The sequence below is a fragment of the Protopterus annectens genome, chromosome 12.part0 (genome assembly GCF_019279795.1).
Source record: "Protopterus annectens isolate FY-2018-M chromosome 12.part0, PAN1.0, whole genome shotgun sequence".
Classification (NCBI taxonomy): Eukaryota; Metazoa; Chordata; order Ceratodontiformes; family Protopteridae; genus Protopterus; species Protopterus annectens.
This window is the reverse complement of record NC_056746.1, coordinates 843,092,406-843,113,629: the sequence shown is the minus strand read 5'-3', so window position 1 is coordinate 843,113,629 and position 21,224 is coordinate 843,092,406. Positions and strand designations below refer to the sequence as shown.

Sequence of the window (21,224 nt, the reverse complement as noted above, 5' to 3'; positions counted from 1 at the left end):
ATGGAAGAGACAACAACATCCGATGCAGAAATCCAAAGACTCTGGTATTCGGGGCCGACTGAGGGCTACCTGCAAGCAGATAACCCAAGTGTAATGACTGCAACAGTGAAACACGAAGAACATCATGTCCTGCAGCCAAAACGACAAAAAATCTGAATGTCGAATGCTCACATGAGCAGAAATGCAAATACTCTATGTTGGTATTTTATTAGAATATTTGCCCTTTCCTCATTGTAGTGTGATCTCGGAGTTGGAATATATATTGGGGGCATGGGGGACACAGCCCCTCACAATAGCAATTTCGAGTATTTGAATTTCCGCTCATATGAGCGTTCGACTTTCTGATTTTTCTTCGTTACAATATAGTCCTGCCAAAACTTGCACCTCAAAGATGAAGCAGTATAATGAGCATCTCACACAGCTCCCAGCCCAGGTACCTTGCAAGTAGATTAAAGCCTGGCCATATTCTCCCTCATGGAACTTGGAAAGGGCCGACAAAGATACCGTGACCATAGAAACAAAGAATATACTTCTAATGAAAATTCTGCTATTATGGATTTAAAAGAATGGCTTCTACTGGATTTTACACTTCAGATGAATGAGCATTTCTTGCTTGTACATGGATAATAGGGACTCATCTAAATTCCCAGATAATGTTGTAAAAGGAAGCATTTTTCATTCTGAACCAACTGAAAATGTTCAAGAGATGGAGGTTTGAACTTATGAGGGCCAACTGTATACTGAAACAGATCATTTGAATAAGATTATACAGGATGACTTGTTATTCACACTAGACAAATATAAAAGTATGTTTGAAAAAATGTTTATTGAGGTGGAAAACAAATGCAAAATTTCAAAAGACAAAGTTAAATAAACTAAACAGAGATAGGCTAGATTATGAACAGAGGTTGGTGTACCCACCAGCTAAAACTGTGGTAAATAGAGTAGGGGTAACTTTGGTACCAACAAACCACAGAATCACTTAGATAATGTGATGGGTGACCACAGACAAAATAGAGGTGAGCATCCAGGTGAGTTCTCAACCAGTCTGGATAACTCTTTAGAGTTTCCCCCCTTATGTTCTTCTTTTTGTTATTCTTTCGGCTTTTCCCGATTAGGGGTCGCCACAGCGGAACGCCAGTCAGCTAATGATTGGCAGCAGATTGTTACTGTGCTGAGGTGCCAGCCCGACGCCCAACCTTCAATGAAGGCACGCTCATTCACGCATGTCTTTCGAACGCTACTCGACGGCGGTTGGAAATGATAAAAAAACAGATCAAGTCAACACAACCGAATCCCACAAGGTCCGTACTGAGGAGGAAAGGTGAAGAGAAAGAAAAAGATAACAGTTAATATTACTCATGAAGGTAATGTATGCATTTCACCTAATTCCATTATACTTGATGGGATTGTATAGGAAGTGATAGTTTTAAGGTTTTCTACTACTGTAATAAAGCTTTAGACAGAGCACATTTTTCCCTTTTCAAAAAAGGGTTATCTTTTTTTCCATCTACTATTTATTCATGTACATCAGTTGATTTTAAATTATTTTTAAGGAAGATAAATTTTAATATTACATTTGATACAGATAGGAAGCATCCTGTCAACAAATCTAAAAAAAAATTAAAATCCGCCTCTCCATCCTATATTGCAACAGATGGAAAGTTTTTGGGGTTTTGACGATAGGAAAATATGTTATAATTTAACTGAAAACAAATGTATATTTCTAAGAGGACTACCTAATAGTCTGGATATACACACATCAAGAAACCAAATAAAGGGGTAGGTATAGTCATTGTGGATAGTGTGGACTATGGGGCTGGATACGAAATACCTTGAATGAGGGTGATACATATACAGTAGCCTCCCATTAATGAAGTAAATATTTCATATCAATACACAAATTAAATATTCAAACAATTTATTGATGCAAGAGGCTATTGAGAAAGATATGCGTGAGTTTTTAGTCAATAAGCATCCAAGAATCCCATCTGCTTCTGGGATACCAAAAGTCCACAGGGATACAAACAACCCCCCTCTTAGCTAGTTGCTATTGCAAATGGTTCAAAAACCTATCCATTAACTGTTTATATAGATAGAAAATTAAAGGATTTTTTTGACATAAAAACACACGTCGTGAGAGATTCATGGGACTTTTTGACTCAGGTTAATGAAACTGAGTAGAGACATGATATTCTGTTTGTTACGACTGATGTAAAGGATTTTTTTTTACAGCTATTCCGCATCAACAGGGTTTGGATTGGTTTGAAGACATTTTATTAATGCTTGATTTTTTTTTTATCAGCTAAGGACATCCGTATGCTTAGTGACTTCATGGGATTAAAAACACAACTATATTTTTATGAAGGAAAAATTTAAACAAAACAATGGAGTGTCAAGGGGGGCATCGTGTGCACCCACTTTGACGAATTTGGTGCTGTATGCATGGGAGTTAAAATTTGTTATGAATTCTGTTCTTTCAACATTGTTTTTTTACATACGAGACTTTTTGATGACACCTGTATTTTATGGAAGGGTAATAGGGACCAGTTATTAGATTTTATTAATTACCCAGAAAATGACATTTTTTAAGGTTTACACATGAAATTTTTGAATGTGAACTGAAATATTTATTTAGATGTCTCAATTAGAGAGAGCAGCGGTGATGCAGCGGTTAGTGTTGTCGCCTCACAGCAAAAGGTTCTCCCGTTCGATTCTCGGCTGAAGCACCTTCTGTGTGGAGTCTGCATGTCCTCCCCATGGTCGAGTTACATTAAAGACATGCAGTTGGTGTGAGCGTGAATGGGTGTGCCTTCGTTGAAGGTTGGTCGTCAGACTGGCAACTCGGCACCGTAAAATCCACTGACCATCATGAGCGGACCGGTGTTCCGCTGTGGCAACCGCTAACTGGGAAAAGCCGATAGACTTTTAGATATCTCAGTTATAAAGGATGCTGAAAATGTACAATATATTTTAAAAGTATACCAAAAATCCACATACTGCAACTCTTTTTTTTTTTTTTTTTTTTTTACATTTTGACAGTGAACATCCACATTTCCAAAAAGAAATATTGTGAAAGAATAAAAGGTAAGGGTGGCATGTATGACTTCAAGGTTTGCGGATTTTGTGAAGGAATGCAATAATATTAAATATATGTTTTTACAAAGGGGATACCCAGAGTGCCTTATAACAGAAATCCAAAGAGAAGTCACTAATGGGTGGGGGACAAACTTTGTACGCGTTATAAGAGATAATAGGAATAGGAATATAGTGAAGGATTCCCATCCAGGGAATATTACTTACAAAAATAGACACATTAATAATTTCAAGCAAGCACTGTGTATTGAGTTTAATCAACATTCTAACAGAATTAGAGGGATGGTCAAAAAATACTGACGTGTTTAAACAATTACTAGAAACCCCTAAGGTGTTCAATAATTGTCTCAAGATAATATTCAAAAAAGAAAACAAAAAGAAAAGCGATGCACCACACCGTAGAGATTATCTTAGCGATTTATTCAAAACTACAATGCGACAAAAACAACAAACAAATAGACAAAAGGACAAGTGCTTTCAGCTATTAAAGCCTTCTTCAGATCCACATTCAAAAATCACATCACAAGCTTAATATAAATCATATACCAATCAATGACGAAAGACATGTAAATATACTGCCTTGTTCTAACCAATAAGAATACATATATAAGCACTTCATCAGCCAATATACTTCATTGTTCAAATGAGCTTAGCTAACAGGTAAAGGTAAAAATGTAAATCAAACTTTACCTTCATAAATATCATTGGCTTTAACTGATGAATAGAAATAAAAATGTAAATCAGGCTTCTCCTTCTTCTCCTTCATTTATCGTTGGAATAAATGATGGCTGCTCAGTGTCTCTTTCACACAGTCCTGAAGGCATCTCTATGTGCATTGTGTCTGCCATACCCACTGGTGTGTTTTTAAGGTCTATAAAATAACTCCCAGATGAGTAAGAAAATAGTGACTTTGACATCTGCTAAAGAGGCAACTAGTCTGGACCAAACACTCTTATCTACAACACAGGCAACATGCAGTAACAGAAATCAACAAACAATTTGAAACATTTACAGACAGTGTTTAGGCAAAGTAGTACTGAGAAAAGCATATGATGCAAGGTACAGCTAACAAACTCTTATACTGCAGACAACATATTTCACAGAGTTTAAACAAAAAGAAAAGTCCAATTTTTACATTAAGGACTTAAGATACATATTATTATTAAACATATAAGTGAGCCGGAATGGAGTATTGGGACACCTAAATTATGTGAGCATGAAGCATATGCTATGGCTGAGATCACCACTGCAGTGACCTGATGATCAAAACATTAAAAAGTCACATGCCACTGCTGTCATATGTGCTGCAGACAAGATTGGTTAAAGGGATCACAAGGCATCTATACAAGAGGTGCCACTGACCTATCAACAACTGCTAAGGGGCATGACGAGCACTAGAGAGTGCAGTGCCCAGAATATGCCACAAATACATATTAGTGTACATCATCCATGTAAAGGTAGAAATGGCAGGGACGAGTACAGAGGCTGTCATGACCCTAAAAAAGAAGGTTAAGTGGGGTGTGTAATGTGTGTAACAACCATACAAGACATTTACATAAGATATGGACACATGATGTCCTTCAATACAATTCCATCATGCAACAGAGTCTACATGCCTGGAAAATTAAGTAAACAAAGATCTCTTAAATAGTAACTTACAATGTCCACATGAGGGGCATTTAACCTTAGGACTGCCTTGCACATTACATGAATTCATATGATTCCACTGGAGGAATGGTTCTTATCTGTGATCAGCAGTACTCAACATGATGTCTGGAGCTGATGAGGTCTCAGACAGATGTAGGGAATCTTAGCTCAGCTATCTGATCCATATACCAAGCTTTACCAAAACAAACCTCACAGACTGCAGTGAGTTTGTTTTTGCCTTCTTGTAATTTGCATTGCTTTATAGCCTCCTATTTTGTTTACTGGGGTGTATTTTCTTTCCAGTGGGTTTTAATTGTAGTCTGCTTTTAATTACACATTTAAGCTGGGAAAGAGACCAGAGATGTGTCTCTTGCGAGTCGCACAGAAACTAGAACAGATCAATTGAGGTTAATTACATGTGAGCTGATAGTGGGCAGCCATGGTGGTGCAGCGGTTAGCGTTCCTGCCTTACAGCAAGAGGTTCTCCAGTTCGATCCTCGGCTGGGGTGCCTTCTGTGCGCAGTCTGTATGTCCTCCCTGTGGTCGTGCGGGTTTCCTCCAGGTGCTCTGGTTTCCTCCCACATCCCAAAGACATGCTGTAGGCGGATTGGACACTCTAAATTGGTCCTAGGTGTGAGTGTGTGCATGTGTGTGCCTGCTGTGGAAAGTTGGGCGCTGGGCTGGCAACTCAACACTGCAAAACTCCACTGCCAATCATGAGCGGACAAGTGATCTGCTATCACGACTCCTAACCAGGGAAAAGCCGAAAGAAGAGGACATGAACTGATAGTGGAGCTAGGAACTAAACCTTAAACTTAAGAGGTAAAATAAAACATTTTAAGAACTTACTGGAAACGCTCACTAAACTCTGCCAAAGACTACTGTGAGGGAAAGATTAGTTTGTTTTTGCTTTCTTGTAATTTGTATTGCTTCATTACCTCTTCTATTTTCTATATTGTGGTGTGCTTTCTTTAAACTCAACTGTCTCTGTAATGGCCAAGCCTTAAAGTTAATTTGACCACATATTTCCTTCTCTCTCCTTTTTCATTGACTATTGTCAGTAAGCAGAAAATTATCATTTTGTGAAGTCTCTCCCCTTCAACTGTTTAAATTTATAGGCCATCCCACTTTATTCAGTAAAACCAGAATACTAAGTGCCCACCTCTTTCCAATCCATCTACCTCTTTAAAGCTTAAGTTATCCCTCTTCATATCTAACTGCTTAGGGCACACTGCAACTCTTAGATATTAACCCATTTTTTTTCCATCTTACCTTTAAAATCTACTACATCTAGTCCAATACCGCCAACTACTGGAGAGCGCATATTCTGCCTCTCAGTAGTCATCTTGGGATTAGTACTTCTGTTTTGCTCCTAGTGAGAGAAGGAGCATAGAGACATTATTTCATGAAGTTTGATGATCACAAGAAAGCCTGATAACTGTGCCAGCTTGGAATCTGTGCTTATATTTTGCTCCTGATGAGAGGACTAGAGGGCACTTATTCCTGACTGTCTCTGATTGGGCAGTAAGTGTCTGTGTGGGACTTTTCTGATTGGTTTGGTTGCTATTCAAGGCAACTACATAGAAAATGCTACAACAAGCCTGCAGACTCCTGCATCGTATGGGACAAGACTGCTGATCACAAAAACAGCCTGTGGCCTGTTTCTCATCTTGGGATTGGTGCAATTATTTTGCTTCTGTTAACAGAAGAAGCAAAGTGGCATTGCATCCTAACAGTATGAAGCTGTATAAGACCAGCAATAGTGGTAGCCAGGTACTTGCCAATCAGATGAATCCCTTCTTTTCATCATTCTTGACCAAGCTAATGCTTTCTTTCAGTAAGTACTTCTTGATTCACTGCTGTCTAACCTAACTTCAGAATATCTCCCTAAATCATCATAAGTATGACTCAGTCATAGTCCACTAGAGGCACCACGGAGCTCTAGGAACGTGTGCCCCAAGCTGATATGAGCCTAGCACTGAGCAGCATTTTACCTTCTCCAAGGATGATGCCACAATATGAACAGAAGATGACAGACTTAAATAACTGGCTTAGCTTCTGGTGTCATTCTAAGGGTGTGAAATATTTATTGGCATGGAAGGAGATGGTCAACAGACCATGCTATTTTACCATGGATGGTCCGTACCTCTCCCTTGTAGGTTTCCGTGTATCAGATAAAACATTGTCTTCCCCCACAGTGCCTTTTTTTAAGCAATGCCACACTGAAAGCATTTCCAACATAGTCAAACCTAAGCAAGTCTGAAGGTGTCTGTGAAAATAAGAGGTACTGCCAACCATGCCAGAAGATGCAGAGCAGTGGATATATGACTTGTGCCAGTACAGCTAGCTGGAACTTTGTAAATAATTATATGCCATTTGTATATCAAACTGATTTGTACAGATGGTCATGCTGAAAATGTATTTGTGAGGTTGCTTGTGTTAAAATGCATCAACAGTGCACCCTGCTGGAATGAAAATAAATGTATATGTATTATTGTAACTGAATTAAATGTACAAGTCCTGATAGAATACATTGGGACACCAGAGGTTACCCAGCTATCTTACTTTACGAAAAATAAGGGACATGTAAATGAGCTGTTAAACCATTAAAACGACACCCCACAGTGTTGAACAGGACCAGAGAAGGGTGGTCTGGAAGAAGCCTTTGTTCATTCGCTCAGTAAAGACAGGGGAAGCCGCAGGCACTGACAAACATTTACATGTGTATTATCGTCGTCTATGCTAAATTCCTGTCTCAGCTTCAAAAGGGATACTGTGAGAACCTAGAGTCAGGTGACAGATGAGGTCATTATGCAAGCCATCTTAGATATTAAATTTTACAGGGTGTAATCTCCGAGTATTGAGTATTCTGTTGTTGGGGAATCTGACTAGAAAGACTGCTCACGTATTTCATTGTGCCTTACTCTATTAGGGAGCAGTAATTCTCCTAGACTCAGTCAGGATTATAGTGAAGCTTAGTTTTATTATTTTTCTTTATTTGTATGAGTCTGTCCATCAACATTATTTTCAATATTTCCTGTGATTTGAACTCTGTGGTTTAATGTAAATATATATCTCATATTTTCTTGTTCTTTTTATTATTTAATAAATATATTTAAACTTTTCATTGTGGCTGGCCCTTTTTAAAAAATATTTAAGCTTTGAGAATATTTGCACATATTTATTTGGTGATAATGCTGGCCACTCCTGAAAGCCTTGCTGTCTGGTTAACATTGCTATTTGGATTTATATTAACTACACTCAGCATAATTGGGTACCCTTGTAAGAGCCTTATAGTAACTGACTGGTGGCAATGAATCTACCTTATAAGCTGGGCAAAGTTGGTAGAGCAGGTAATTTGTGCCAGCCTTTCCCAGGGGTGGGTGTGTGTGTGTGTGTGTGTGTGTGTGTGTGTGTGTGTGTGTGTGTGTGTGTGTGTGTGTGTGAAAGTGAAAATTAAATCGCCAGGGTGTGTGTTTGTGTGTGTGTGAGAGAGAGAAAATCAAATCCCCGGTGTGTGTGTGTGTGAGAAGATTAAATCCCCAGGGTGTGTGTGTGTGTGTGTGCGTGCGTGTGTGTGTGTGTGTGTGCGTGCGTGTGTGTGTGTGTGTGTGAAAATTAAATCTCAGGGTGTGTGTCAGTTACTTGGAGCAGGAACATAAAGGACTGGGTTCAAAGAGAGGGTGCTGGAGGACTTGGCTTGGACACTCGGCTGAGGACCTAACCCTACAGCTGTACTTGTGAAAAGTCTTATTAGGGATCTAGAGAAATCCAGACCCCAGGATAAGTGTGTTCCATGTGTACTCTTAAGGGAGATTGTACTTGGTGCAGAGATCTGCATATGGAAATACTGAGTGTATCCATTTGTATTCCAAGTGCACATCCCTCTCCAGTGTCAGTGGTGAGGATTCAGGCTCCTTGATTACTGATCCAGCATGAAGACATCACAGTATCACTGCTCAATGGTAGGAGTGTCTAAACAAGAAACTCGACTCCCTACAATCTCTCTGCATCCTCGAGACCATTGATGTCTCTGATGTATGTGTGGTCACCGAGACATGGTTTAAAGCCACGAAGAGCACATCAGCAGTGCAAGGAGTTAATGCCTTCCACACATATAGACCAGCTACTACACAGACAGGGCCTAAAGGTGTAGGTGTCTCAATTTACTTCAAGATGATGCACTTGAGCTTCTCCATTTTCAAATCACCACAGGCAAATTCACATACCACTTCCTTGCAAGCTACAAGTCCCCCTCTAAGACCCTAGAAACTGTAACATGCACTTAAGTTAAAGCCTCACTCTCCAATCCCCTCCAATATCAATAAGTGCCTTTAATTATCCCACTAATAACTGGAAATTCCTGGATTATGTAAACACAAACTCCCTAGATCAGATTGTCAATATGTCGACCAGGGGAGCAAACTTACTAGAGCTAGGACTCACTAACACAGGAGAGTGCTGCACACCCCCTAGTGTAATGCCCTCTCTGGTAAGGTTAGACCACAAAACAGTCTCCTTTGAAGTAAAAATAAAACCCAGAACCCCCAACTAACAATGAAATATTCAGAAACTACTCTAAGGCTAACTTCCTACTCTAAAGTGATAACCTGGCAAAACAAGCCCCATAAACCTGGGAACACTGCTGCCTGTGCAGAACTATTCATAGAAACCCTATGCAAGTATCCTAATAGCTGCATAGCAGCAGTTGCACCGAACAGGAATAACTACAGCACTAACTGAAAATACAAGCCACCCTGGTGGAATCACAACATCCACAGAGTATATAACAGAAGGAAGAAAATAAACAAACATTTGGAGGTGTAGTACCCAGCACGGTTAAAACTCTGTCATCAAACTAAACAAACAACTCAGAGGGAAAAGACAGCCACCTATACTGAGAAAAAAAAATAAAGCAAACTTATTGACAGACAAGTTTAGCGCTGACTTATCCCTCTTTCCCCCAGGAAATACCATCAAATACAACTCCCCGAACCAACATTAGGGAACAGGTCCTCAATGCTCTCTCTAAGGCCAAGAACAATGCAGCAATAGGCCCAGACAATATCCCAGGATGCCTGCTAAATAGTATGAAACATGACCTATCAGGTCCTCTGGAATCACTATTTAATCTTAGCCTCCAAAGAGGCTTTGGGCCTAAAGAATGAAAGCAGCAACAGTCATCCCTCTGTATAAAGGTTGTCCATCTACAGACTTTGGAAACTACAGACTTATAAGTCTCACTAGTCTCATGTGCAAAGCCATGATTAAGAATTATCAAGGAAAAGATGATTAATGACATAGGAAACCTCCAGACACTGGACCTAACCCAATTTTGTTTCATCAAGGGCAGGTAATGTCTACTCAACCTGGTGGACTTTTTTGAGAAAGTCACTAAAGCAATGAATGAGGGCAAAACAGTTCATGCTGCCTACTCTTGACCTGGCCAAGGCATGAGACAATACCCCACTTGGGCATTATTAACGAACTCAAGAGGTTACGTATAAACCCATATGTCATCCAGTAGATAGCCAGTTAGCTCAGAGACAGGCCCTAGGAAGTCAGAATTAGGGTGCCTACCTCTACAATGAGGCCAGTCACAAGCAGTCTCTCTCAGGGATCAGTCTCAACACTGCTCCTTTTTTGAGATTTACTTCTCTGAAGTCAAGGCCAATGTCAAGGGCCTCTGGGTGACCAGTTTTGCAGACAATTGCAAATTATCATGGAATCCCTCTTCAACAATAAGGTTCTCCATGATGACACAAACAACTTATGTTAGAGCCATGGAGTAAAACTAAATGCCAAAAAATGCATAATTATATCCTTCGGCAAGTCACCCACCCCGCTAACCATCATACTGACAACACATCCCTAACAGCTGACCCAGTAGTCAGGGACTCAGTGACACACAGACAATAATCTAGCCTTTGATCATCACATGTCTAAGATAGTGAGGAAATCATTACATGATGGGCAACTTATAAACAAAGGTATGGCATCTAGGTCCTAGGAGGTCATTGTTCCACTGCATTCAGCATTCATCAGACCTACCATTGAGTACAGCTCCCCCTTTGATATGTACCAAACCAGACACATCAACAACTGGAAGGTTCACAGAGGTTCCTCACTAAAAGAATACAGGGCGCAAGTAAAATGTCGTATGCAAATCACATCAAAGCCCTATCCCTGTATTCTGTCTCCTACAGGCTGTTGAGGGAAGATCTATGCCTGGCATACAAGGCATTGTTAGACCCCACCCTCATGAACCGCCTGCATATCGACAAAACAAACAGCACCAGAAATTTTCTCTGGAACAGACTCCCCATACATGTGAAGCAGAGTTCATCCCTAATCCAATTCAAGTGCAACTTGGACAATTGGTTGGAAAACACAAAATTCATTCCTGATTTGTACCTATGTCACTAATTAATACAGGCAGCTGGTAAATGTTTTACCTCTCAAGTCCCTGCTTGTAAATGTTTCCTATCCCAAGCCCCTGCTTACACTTACCAAAGGTAACACAACTTGTCAGAGATTTGGGATGCATATCTAAGCTTAAAAAGGCCCTTGTGGTCTTTAGCCTGGTACATGTCTATGAACCTATAACCCATAAGCTACTAGTACATGTACATGACTGTTTAAAGAAATGTTGATATGCAGAAAAGTGGCGATACAGAAATTAAGTTCAAAGGTGAAGTAAGAAAATGAACAGAATATAACAGAGTTGTCATGAAAATCATTAGTGTATTAAGGAACACAAAGTGGGAAAGTTAAACTGTTTCTCAAACACTTACCATGGCCACAACCTTTAAGGCAACTAAGGAGTGAATGAAGATGGGAAGGACAAGAAATATTCTGATATAGAAGGGAAATTAATTCCATAAAGTTTCATCCATTTTGTGAAAGGACTTTTCACAGAATGCAGGAGTAAATGCGAGTTTTAAAACAGTTAAAGAATCTGGCTGCTGGGAGCATAATCGGTCATATAAGGTTATAGTTAGTTTGCGAGTTAGGAAGGACAAAGGTTCAGGTTAAGTGACTTATACAGCAAATGACAACAGAAAAGCAGAACATTCAGTAATGAGGCATGTGTTTGCAGAATTAAGGAGGGTGTGATGGTAAGCTCTGGGGAAAAGAAAGATTTTAAGAAACAGTAAATCTTCTTAACCTGCTCTCCAAAGGAGGGAAACAGAATCATATAAAATGGATTCCCTTCAGTTGATGGAACTGCCAAACGTCATATGACCAAGACCATATAACCGATATTTCGGAAGTTCGAACAGTGTGAATGGAGATCGCTATACATTGCGGAATAGAAAATTTACTTGCCCCCCTGCAAGAAAAAAAAAAAAACAGTGTGTTTTTTATTTTTACTTTAGTTTTGGACTTCCGAAATGTCAGTTATACGGGCTCGGACATACAATGTTCAGCAGTTGGATCAACTGAAGTTAATCCTATAAAACACAAGGCAACTAGACCCTGTGGCCACCTGGCTTCTTTTTTCAAGGAGCAACAGGCCAGTCATTTCATGGCTGAATCTGTGGATACCCATTCAGTTGTCTAACCCATTTGAAGGAAAACAGCATGTTGCATTGCTTAATTTGGAGTTGATGTTTGTTCCAGAGAAGGGGTAAGCATTGCTTGACAAATCTCTCTCTTTCTCCATGACATTCTAGCATGCTAATTCCCATACTACTGGGACTGTTTGATTTGTGAATATAAGATGTCTTGTACCAGATACTTAATGACCCAAAAGGCAAGGCAAAAACTGTTCCGAAGGATTCTATAGGATACTGAATAAAGGAACAGCATTTCCTGCCTTTCTTGGTAGCTCATGTACTTTAAAACTGTGATCTTTTTTTGTTAGAAACCTACTTGGTCATGCCTAGTAAGATACATCCCAAAAAGCACTGTATTTAATAATATGTCTCACCAATGCAGAATATAGAGGGGTACAAACTTTCTGGGATCTAGATGAAATATCTCCGGCAATCAGCTGCACCAGGACTTCCTAATCACTGTTGCAACATGTTGGCCAAAGGCAAGTCAACCATCTACCCATGTTCCATGGTCTTTCACCACACATTCATTCTGAAGTGGAGTGTTGTCTATATACTAAGATGGATAAATTGATTGTTTACCAAATATGATGAAATTGTACTTTTTAGCTTTTATTTTTAACAGGTTTTTTGCGTACCAGTTGCCAATGTGCAAGTTCCAGTTGGAGCTAATGTGTACCATGGGGGGATATGAGGTTAGCCAGAGATGCCCATTTGTAATATGGGGCTTTACAAAGTACATGCTGGGTAGTAGGGGTACCAACACACAGTCCGAGGAACACCACTGGTCACTTTCATGTTTACTGAGAAACTTGCTTTCCACTGTTGGAGCTTATTCGGCTTGCTTATTATGTTGGTGAGGGTTTCCAAGGGTAACTAGGGAGAGGGCATATTCACACTTGGGATTATAATGTTCTTTGCAATGGCCAACAGATTCTACAGCAAAGATGAGAGTTCAACTGTAAGCAATTTATAACTAGTTAATAACTTTACTTGTGATTAGTTCAGTGTAGATGTGAAAAGATACAGTGGGGTCAAGTGTGATACTAAAGTATTCGTACGTGTTTCTGGGAGAGACGGGGCTGTCACTGGAGTCAATAAGGTTCAGCACAGGGGAAGGGAGTAGAGTGTGGTGCAGCATAGGGTGTACTAATGGTAATACCACAGGAGCTGTAGCACAGTACACAGTGATGGTGATATTATGGCTGCTGTATCACATACATATTGATGGTGATACCACAGGAGCTGCACAACAGTACACACTGATAGTGATGCTACAGACGCTGTAGCATAGTACAAATGGACTGTAACACCACAGAACCAGAAACACAGCACAGCCTGAAAGTGCTGCCATAAAGCTTCAGGACAGTACAGTAATATTGTATGCACATGTGAGTTCATTATGCTAACTTATACAGCCAATCATTATAGGCAGATTGTGTGATTATAAGCTACTTGGAATCAAGAACATTACCTGGTTAAGCTAAAGTAAAATCTGAGCTTATACCCTAAGAAGGGGGCCAGTCACAGCTTAACACCTGGTACAGTATTTTGGTCCAATATAGAAAGAACAGGAATCAGACAGCATGGTGAACACCAGTACATAACAACACTTCTGTGCTAAATCATTTATTTCTTCAGAGTTATGATAATATTAATTATGTTCACCTGAAGTCACTACTAAGCAGAAGCAGGAAGACTTCAGAACTCCTTATAGTACCGTCAGTCTTCAATGAACACACACAAGTCTGCCAAGTAGCAGCCTGACATATCAGAAGAATGGCACCTAATAAAATCAACTAACACAAGCTGAATATGGTCTCTCTCTAAAAGGTTCAGAAATAGCTGTGTATTGACACCAACTTCCATTGCTGGTACACTGACTACACTACTACAGTCTGGTTTTCATGCGAAAGTTTGAAGTTCAAGCTGCCCTTAGATGCAATGGGTAATAAGAAATGCAGACTATCCAGCAGAAAAGTGGCCTCCATGAAGGATGAAGTTGGGGTCTAAATAATAACTAAGACAGCTCTGGTAAACTATACCTTACTCAGTAGTGTAACATGCCAAACACAAACTGCAATACTTACTTGGATAAACCAGAAAACCACTAAACCTTTGAAAAAGTTGCGGTTTTTACTGCATTTTTTTTGCTCCCTAAAGCTTAAAGGACAAAGTGGAAAAAAAATAAACAGTGAAACTTAACTTGTTTTCTACACAATTATGTTGGCTACATTATAACAAACCAAATATCCACCACAAAACACAAAATAAAATGACAGACAGACAGGTAAAGTTGGTTTAGAAGAATCATAAAAAGTCAACTCCAGCCTTCTGAACAATGCATTAATCTTCAACATACTTTTGCAAACTATTCATATATTTTCATTAACAAATGAATAAAAAATCTCTAGTCTGACATACTTTCTTGTCTGCTTCATGCCCACAAAAGGAAAAGTTACACACATGGTACAAAGTTCAAGTACCCAGTTGTACTGTTTTCTTCATCATTATGATGTTAAAACACTGAATACAAAACCTCAATGCATGTTCATCATTAGATCAATGCTGCAGTAACCTTAATCTACATGTTACATCCTGCCAATCCTGCCAAGGATATGACAATCAGCCAGCTTCCACAGTTTAAGGGTGCCTTCCACATGACCTAAACCACCTTACAGCTCAAAGAGAAAAGTATAAAGTCAGTGGTTGTGGTGCCAAACCTTCTAACTTTCTGGCAAAGTGAGATCTACCCTGAGGGCTTAAAGAAACTGACAGTTGGCTACTGCTTCAACAAGGTTGGGCAGATAAGCAACCCCTCCCAGGGAAAACATTCCATTTTATCAATGTTTATGAAATAAAGTTACTCTTTTCTGTCAGAAATTATTACTAGGGGCCACAACTGATGTTTAGTGGTGGTCACTAAAAACTTTCACCTTTAAATTTACAATTTCGGTCATGATTCTTTTCAAATTAGTATTTTCTGTCAGAATGATTTCCTTTTCTGTGGGGCTAGGACTAGAGGTTTTTGGGGATGCCATTAAAATGTTTACATCAAAACTTTGAATTTCCAATCAGGTTGTACCACCAACTCTTCAAAGCTTTTCTACCTGCTTGTAACACACTTTTTTTGGTCAGCATTGACCAGGCTTTAGGGTCTTCGGTTCATCTCTTCACCCTCACAAGAAGAAAGTGGTAAATGAATCTTCAGTCTTCAAGCAGGTTTCCTTTTAACCTCAGCCACCAATGAGCAATTCTGCTGTGGCTATTTCTACTACCATGGACAGCTCTTCAATTTCTTTCAGTCCCTCTGGCATTGCTACATTGAGAAGTCTTAAGGATCTGGGAACACACACATCCTCGGCAGCTGTTCAACTGTCTTCTTCAGTAAGGATTAGTCACACTTGTTTGTGCTGGAATGAGGAAGTGTATAATGCTCTACCACAAAGCTGCCATAATGAGCTTGATTGCCATCTTCAGGTCAGATGTTTTCTGGGTCTCCCAGGAAAAGAAAACAAAATTAGGCAGTTTTCATCTTCTGTTTCATGGGATAGACAGGGAAGATTGGCTAGGATTTGCTAACAGTTTATTACAGGCCTTTCAGTCTTTACATTCTAAATCTTCCTAGACTTTTAAGGGATAGATTTCCCTCTCTTCATATTCTGATAGTCAGAGAGACAGGAAATGGATTTAGATTGTTTCTCAGGTGTCTATGCCACAGAGAGGGGAATCAAATTCTGAGGAAAGTTTTTCTTCAGACTCCACCGCCCCCCCCCCCACCAAAATAAATAAATAAATAAGTTTTCTTCTGATACTATAAAACAGCTGTTTCAGTGAGAGCAAAAGGAAAAAACAGAATACCATCAAAGATATTATGATTTATTGGCAGATTTTCCTCAGCTGGAAATTGTTCCTCCTATTTTGTCAGTATTGCAAGATATTTTCTTGGCAGCCAGCAGTTTTCCTGACAGTCAGCCACCTGCCTCCAAAAAGTTAGATAAATTACATAAGGTTCCACAGATCCACACATTTTTCTTTTCAAGATCCTGCTGCTTTTCCCTTGGCAAAACCATCTTCTGTCAAATACTTTTGGTCAGAAAATCTTATTCCTGACAAAGATAAGAAAGCATTTAATCTGCTTCAGTGGCATACAGCGATAAAGCGCGGACTAAGGCCCAGGCAATCTGGGTTCTTTTAAAACCGTAGCGATGTACAACCAATCTACAGGAAAGTCCCTAGGAACAGATGGTATTCCTGTGGAAGTTTGGAAGCTAGGAGGAAAAAACTGATAAAGATCTGGAAGGTTTTGTTTAACAGTATCTTAAGAGTTTTGATGAATGGGTATTCTATAGGAATCTGAAGAAGTCTTTATGGTTTAGATAAGAGTTTATTCTGGCACCAATGTGTTTGACTGTATTACACTTGTTTCTTTATGGTTTAGATAAGAGTTTATTCTGGCACCAAAGTGTTTGACTGTATTACACTTGTTTTTTTTTTTATTTTTTCCAGTCTGTGGCCACTGACATCTGCTTGGTTTATTTTATCATTGTAGAACATATATTTACTCAGGCGGCCACAGTGGTGCAGTGGTTAGTGCTGCCGCCTCACAGCAAGAGGTTCTCTGGTTCGATTCTCGACTGGGGTGCCTTCTGTGCGGAGTCTGCATGTCCTCCCTGTGGTCGCGTGGGTTTCCTCCAGGTGCACCGGTCTCCTCCCACATCCCAAACACATGCAGTAGGTAGATTAGACACTCTAAATTGGCCCTAGGTGTGTGTGTGCCTTCTATGTAAGGTTGGACGCCATGCTGGCAACTCGACACTGTAAAACTTCACTGCCAATCATGAGCGGACAGATGATCCGCTGTGGCGACCCCTAACCGGGAAAAGACGAAAGAAGAACAACAACATATATTTACTCCACATATCTGCTTACTTTCACTTCTCCCCTCCCCCATTAACACAGTATACAAATAACAATCTCAACCTCCTACCTGTGTTCATTATAAAATGCAAATTATCAGTGCTACAGCTACAATATGTTATACACACCAAATACCATAAACAATCTGTACACCACATGAAAATACGAATACTGACCAACTCTTTTGTTATATTCTTTAGGTTTGAATGAATCTCATTTTTGTATTTGCTTGTTTTATTATCACATTACTAACATTACATTATCATATTACTGAACGTCTTCACTGTACTGTCTTCAGCAAAAAGCAACAAGTTGTACTGTTTTGTCTTTGCTACTTTGGCCCAGGTTATCACTGAAAAGTGTTTCTGGGCCAGCTCACTTACCACATTAAGAAACACAGACAAAAGAAAGACCGCAGAGATCACATGTTACATAGCATATAAGGGAGCTGTGGAACGTGTTCAGCATTTATACAGTAACCCATTAGGACCAATATTTACAGCAACTCTTCACTGTACTGTTGCTGACTGCCTAGGTTTAAAGCTAAACAGTAAATTAAGCTCACTAAGGTGCCCAACGATTTTATACAAAATTCTGAAGAGGCCACATACTTTGAAGTTTTCCATAAACACTTGCAAAGCTACTCTAATGTTACTTGTCCAATTATGGCAAGCCATCACTTGGATTACACTTGAACATGGTCAGTAAATGGTTTCTCCTTTTGAGTTCAGGGGATACACCAAGTTGCAAGCCACACACACTGGAAAAAATAAAAAAGTGCAATACAGTCAAAAACTTTGTCTGTTGCCAGAAATAAACTATCTTATCTGAACTGCAAAGACTTCTTCAGATTCCTGTAGAATACTCATTCATCAAGAGTCTTAAGATACAGTTAAACAAAACCTTCCAGATCTTAATCAGTTTTATTCCTCCTAGCTTCCAAACTTGTACAGGAACACCAGTTGACCCGTAATGAGCGGCGTACCCTAGGGATCGGTCTTGGGGACTCTGTTACTCGGGATATACTTCACTGAGGTGCAGGCCAAAACCAGTGGACTATGGCTGACCAAGTTTGCAGAGGATTGCAAGCTGGGCGCAGTCATCAATTCCTCAAGTGATGTGAACGTCATCCAAGAGGGTATCACCTAAACAAATGACTGGTGCCAGAAACATGGCCTCAAGCTGAATGCCAAAAATTGTATCATCATCCCCTTTGGGGAGAGTGATATCCCCACATATCACATTAATAACAATCTCCAAAGTACACAATCAGTAGTGAGGGATTTGGGCAACCAGGCTAATAGCAACCTGACTTCTGACCACCATGTTGCTTCCACTGTACGGAAAGCTTTCTACATGGCCCAGCTCATAAGAAGGGTATCTCATCCAGGGACAAAGAGGCCATAACATCCTTGTATTCTTCCCTTATAAGATCAACTGAGTACAATGCCCCTTTCAGCATGTACCTCGCAAAGCACATGCAGCAGCTAGAAAGACTACAGAGGTTCCACACCAGGAGAATCCACGGCCTCAAACATTGACCCTACACAGATAGGCTAAAAGCCCTAGCCCTCTAATCAGTTCATATAAACTCCTCAGGGGTGACCTCGGTTTGGCATATAACGCAATCTCACAGACCGTCTTGATGGGACTGCTGCATATCTGCAAGTCAAGCTCCACTCGAGCAACTCGTAAGCACAACATCAACCTGGTCTTTCTGGTCTTTGATATCAACAGGATTAGTTGGCAGGACAGATTTGTGTCCTACAGACTCCCCCACCTGATGAATAGACTCCCTCTCCACATCAAGCAGAGTACGTCATTATTCCTTTTTAAGCGCAACCTGGATAACTGGATGGGAAACAGAAAATACACCTCTGGGATTCCACCCATGTCCCTGCTGGACAGGGGCTTTGGGTGCTGACTTGTCTAAACATCGGCTAAACTCTTGGCTAGGCTTAAAAGGGCCTCAGGGCCTATAGCCTATTATACAATGACCCCCCATTAATATTCAAAAACGTGCACGCTGATTGGTCAGCGTGCATGTTGTAAATCAGAGTTATAGTAATGGAAAAAGGTCCAGTCGCCCGGACTTTTTCCATTACTATAACTCTTTTTTACAGCAAGGGAGAACGCAAGATCTCCATTGCTTCACACTGTCTTGCTATGTTAAACGAGTTTAACATAGCGAGACAGATTTAAAAAAAGCAAAGTACAGTTGTGTACCCACCATAAATGTAGATGTTCGAGTGTATTCACTGTTGCAGTCATTACACTTGGGTTATCCTGCTGGCAGGCTACCCACAGTCGGCCTGAATTCCAAAGTCCTGGTCCGGCGTCGGTTACTATTGCCTCTTCCCTGACGTCAGTGCGCCAGGGGTATAAAAGATGCAGCCGACGCCATTTTCTTCAGATTTTCTTGCCCCAGATGTCAGGTGCCCCCAAAAGGGTAGGCTAAAAATTCTGCTCATAAAAAAGCATGCACCAACATAAACATTACCTTCATCTACAAGCAAATACACAACATAGGTTGTAAAGAATAGAGAAGTACAGATAAGTCCCAGCAATGAAAAGGGGGATGGAGGGAGGGTAACCTGGACTGCAACAGTGAATACACTCGAACATCTACATTTATGGTAGGTACACAACTGTACTATGTTCATCGTGTTTCACTGTTGCAGTCATTACACTTGGGTTGAATCCCAAAGCTGAGGTTGGGTGGCTGGGCCTAGATAGAATTAGGAGTGGCTATGAGGCCCTGCAGAACTGCAGTGGCGAAGCCTGCTCTGGATTTCGAGTAAGGAGGTAAGCGGTAGTTGCTTAGTAAAAGTGTGCACTGAAGTCCAAGTTGCAGCCTCCAAAATGTCCTTGGTTGGTACTCCTCTGAGGAAGGCTGCTGCTCTGGTTGAATGTGGCCTAATGCCCTTAGGCACTGATTTGCCATGTTGTGAATAGCAGAAACAAATGCAGTGGCCTATCCATTTTGAAATAGTCTGCTTTGAAATAGCTTTTCCTTGCGATCCTGCAGCATATGCCACTAAGAGTTGCTCAGTCTTTCTGAAGGCTTTAGTTTTGTCCAAGTAGAAGTGTAGCTGTCTATGTATGTCCAAAGAATGCAGAAGTTTCTCCCCCTTATTCTGTGGATTTGGATAAAAGGTAGGCAAATGAATGGTTTGGTTAACAGCCACACTGGACACTACCTTAGGCATAAATGCTGGGTTTGTCCTTACAGAAACCCTGTCCGGATGGAAAATAATAAAAGGTTCCACAGCCATTAGTGCCTGTAACTCTGAGACTCTTCTTGCTGAGGTTATTGCTAGGAGCAGAGCTGTTTTTCATACGTATTTTATCTCAGCTGCATTGGCTGGCTCAAAAGGAGGCAGTGTGAACTTTTCCAAGACAAAATTGAGGTCCCATGCAAGTGCTGGAGCTCTCCTTCGAGGTCTTATGTTCTTGGCCCCTCTGAGGTACTGCCTTAGCAGTGGATGTGAAAAAATAGGTGGATCCGTATTGTAATGAGCTGAAACGGCAGAGGCATGGATCTTAATTGATGAGAAGGATAGGCCTTTGTCCAGCATCTCAGTTAGGTATTGTAAAATCTGAGGAATATTTGGTACAAGCGTGTCCATTCCTTGTGCCTGGTTCCAAGCACAGAATCTCTTCCATTTTTCTGTATAAGATTTTCTGGTGCTGGGTCTCCTGGCCTCCAAAATAACATCCATAACAGCTTTAGAGAGAGGTGTGTTCTGAATGGTTACATTATCAGCCATGCAGACAGATTTAGGGTTCTGAGTTGGCTGTGCAGGATTTGATTGTTTTGTTGGGTCAGCAAATGAGGAATTTAGGGTAATGTCCAGGCTGGGCCTTGAGACAAGCTCTTTAGGAATGGGTACCAGTGCTGGCGTGGCCAGTCTGGGAATGGGTACCAGTGCTGGCGTGGCCAGTCTGGGGCAATCAGTATCATTCTTGGCTTCTCTTGTCTGACCTTTAGGAGTACCTTGG

At 40.4% G+C, this 21,224-nt stretch overlaps 1 protein-coding gene across 1 annotated transcript in view; it reads right to left on the bottom strand.

The window, feature by feature from the left end:
• Positions 1-21,224, bottom strand: part of DNAJC5 (DnaJ heat shock protein family (Hsp40) member C5) — a 1,154,993-nt gene that overhangs the window by 380,182 nt on the left and 753,587 nt on the right. The window lies entirely within an intron of this gene.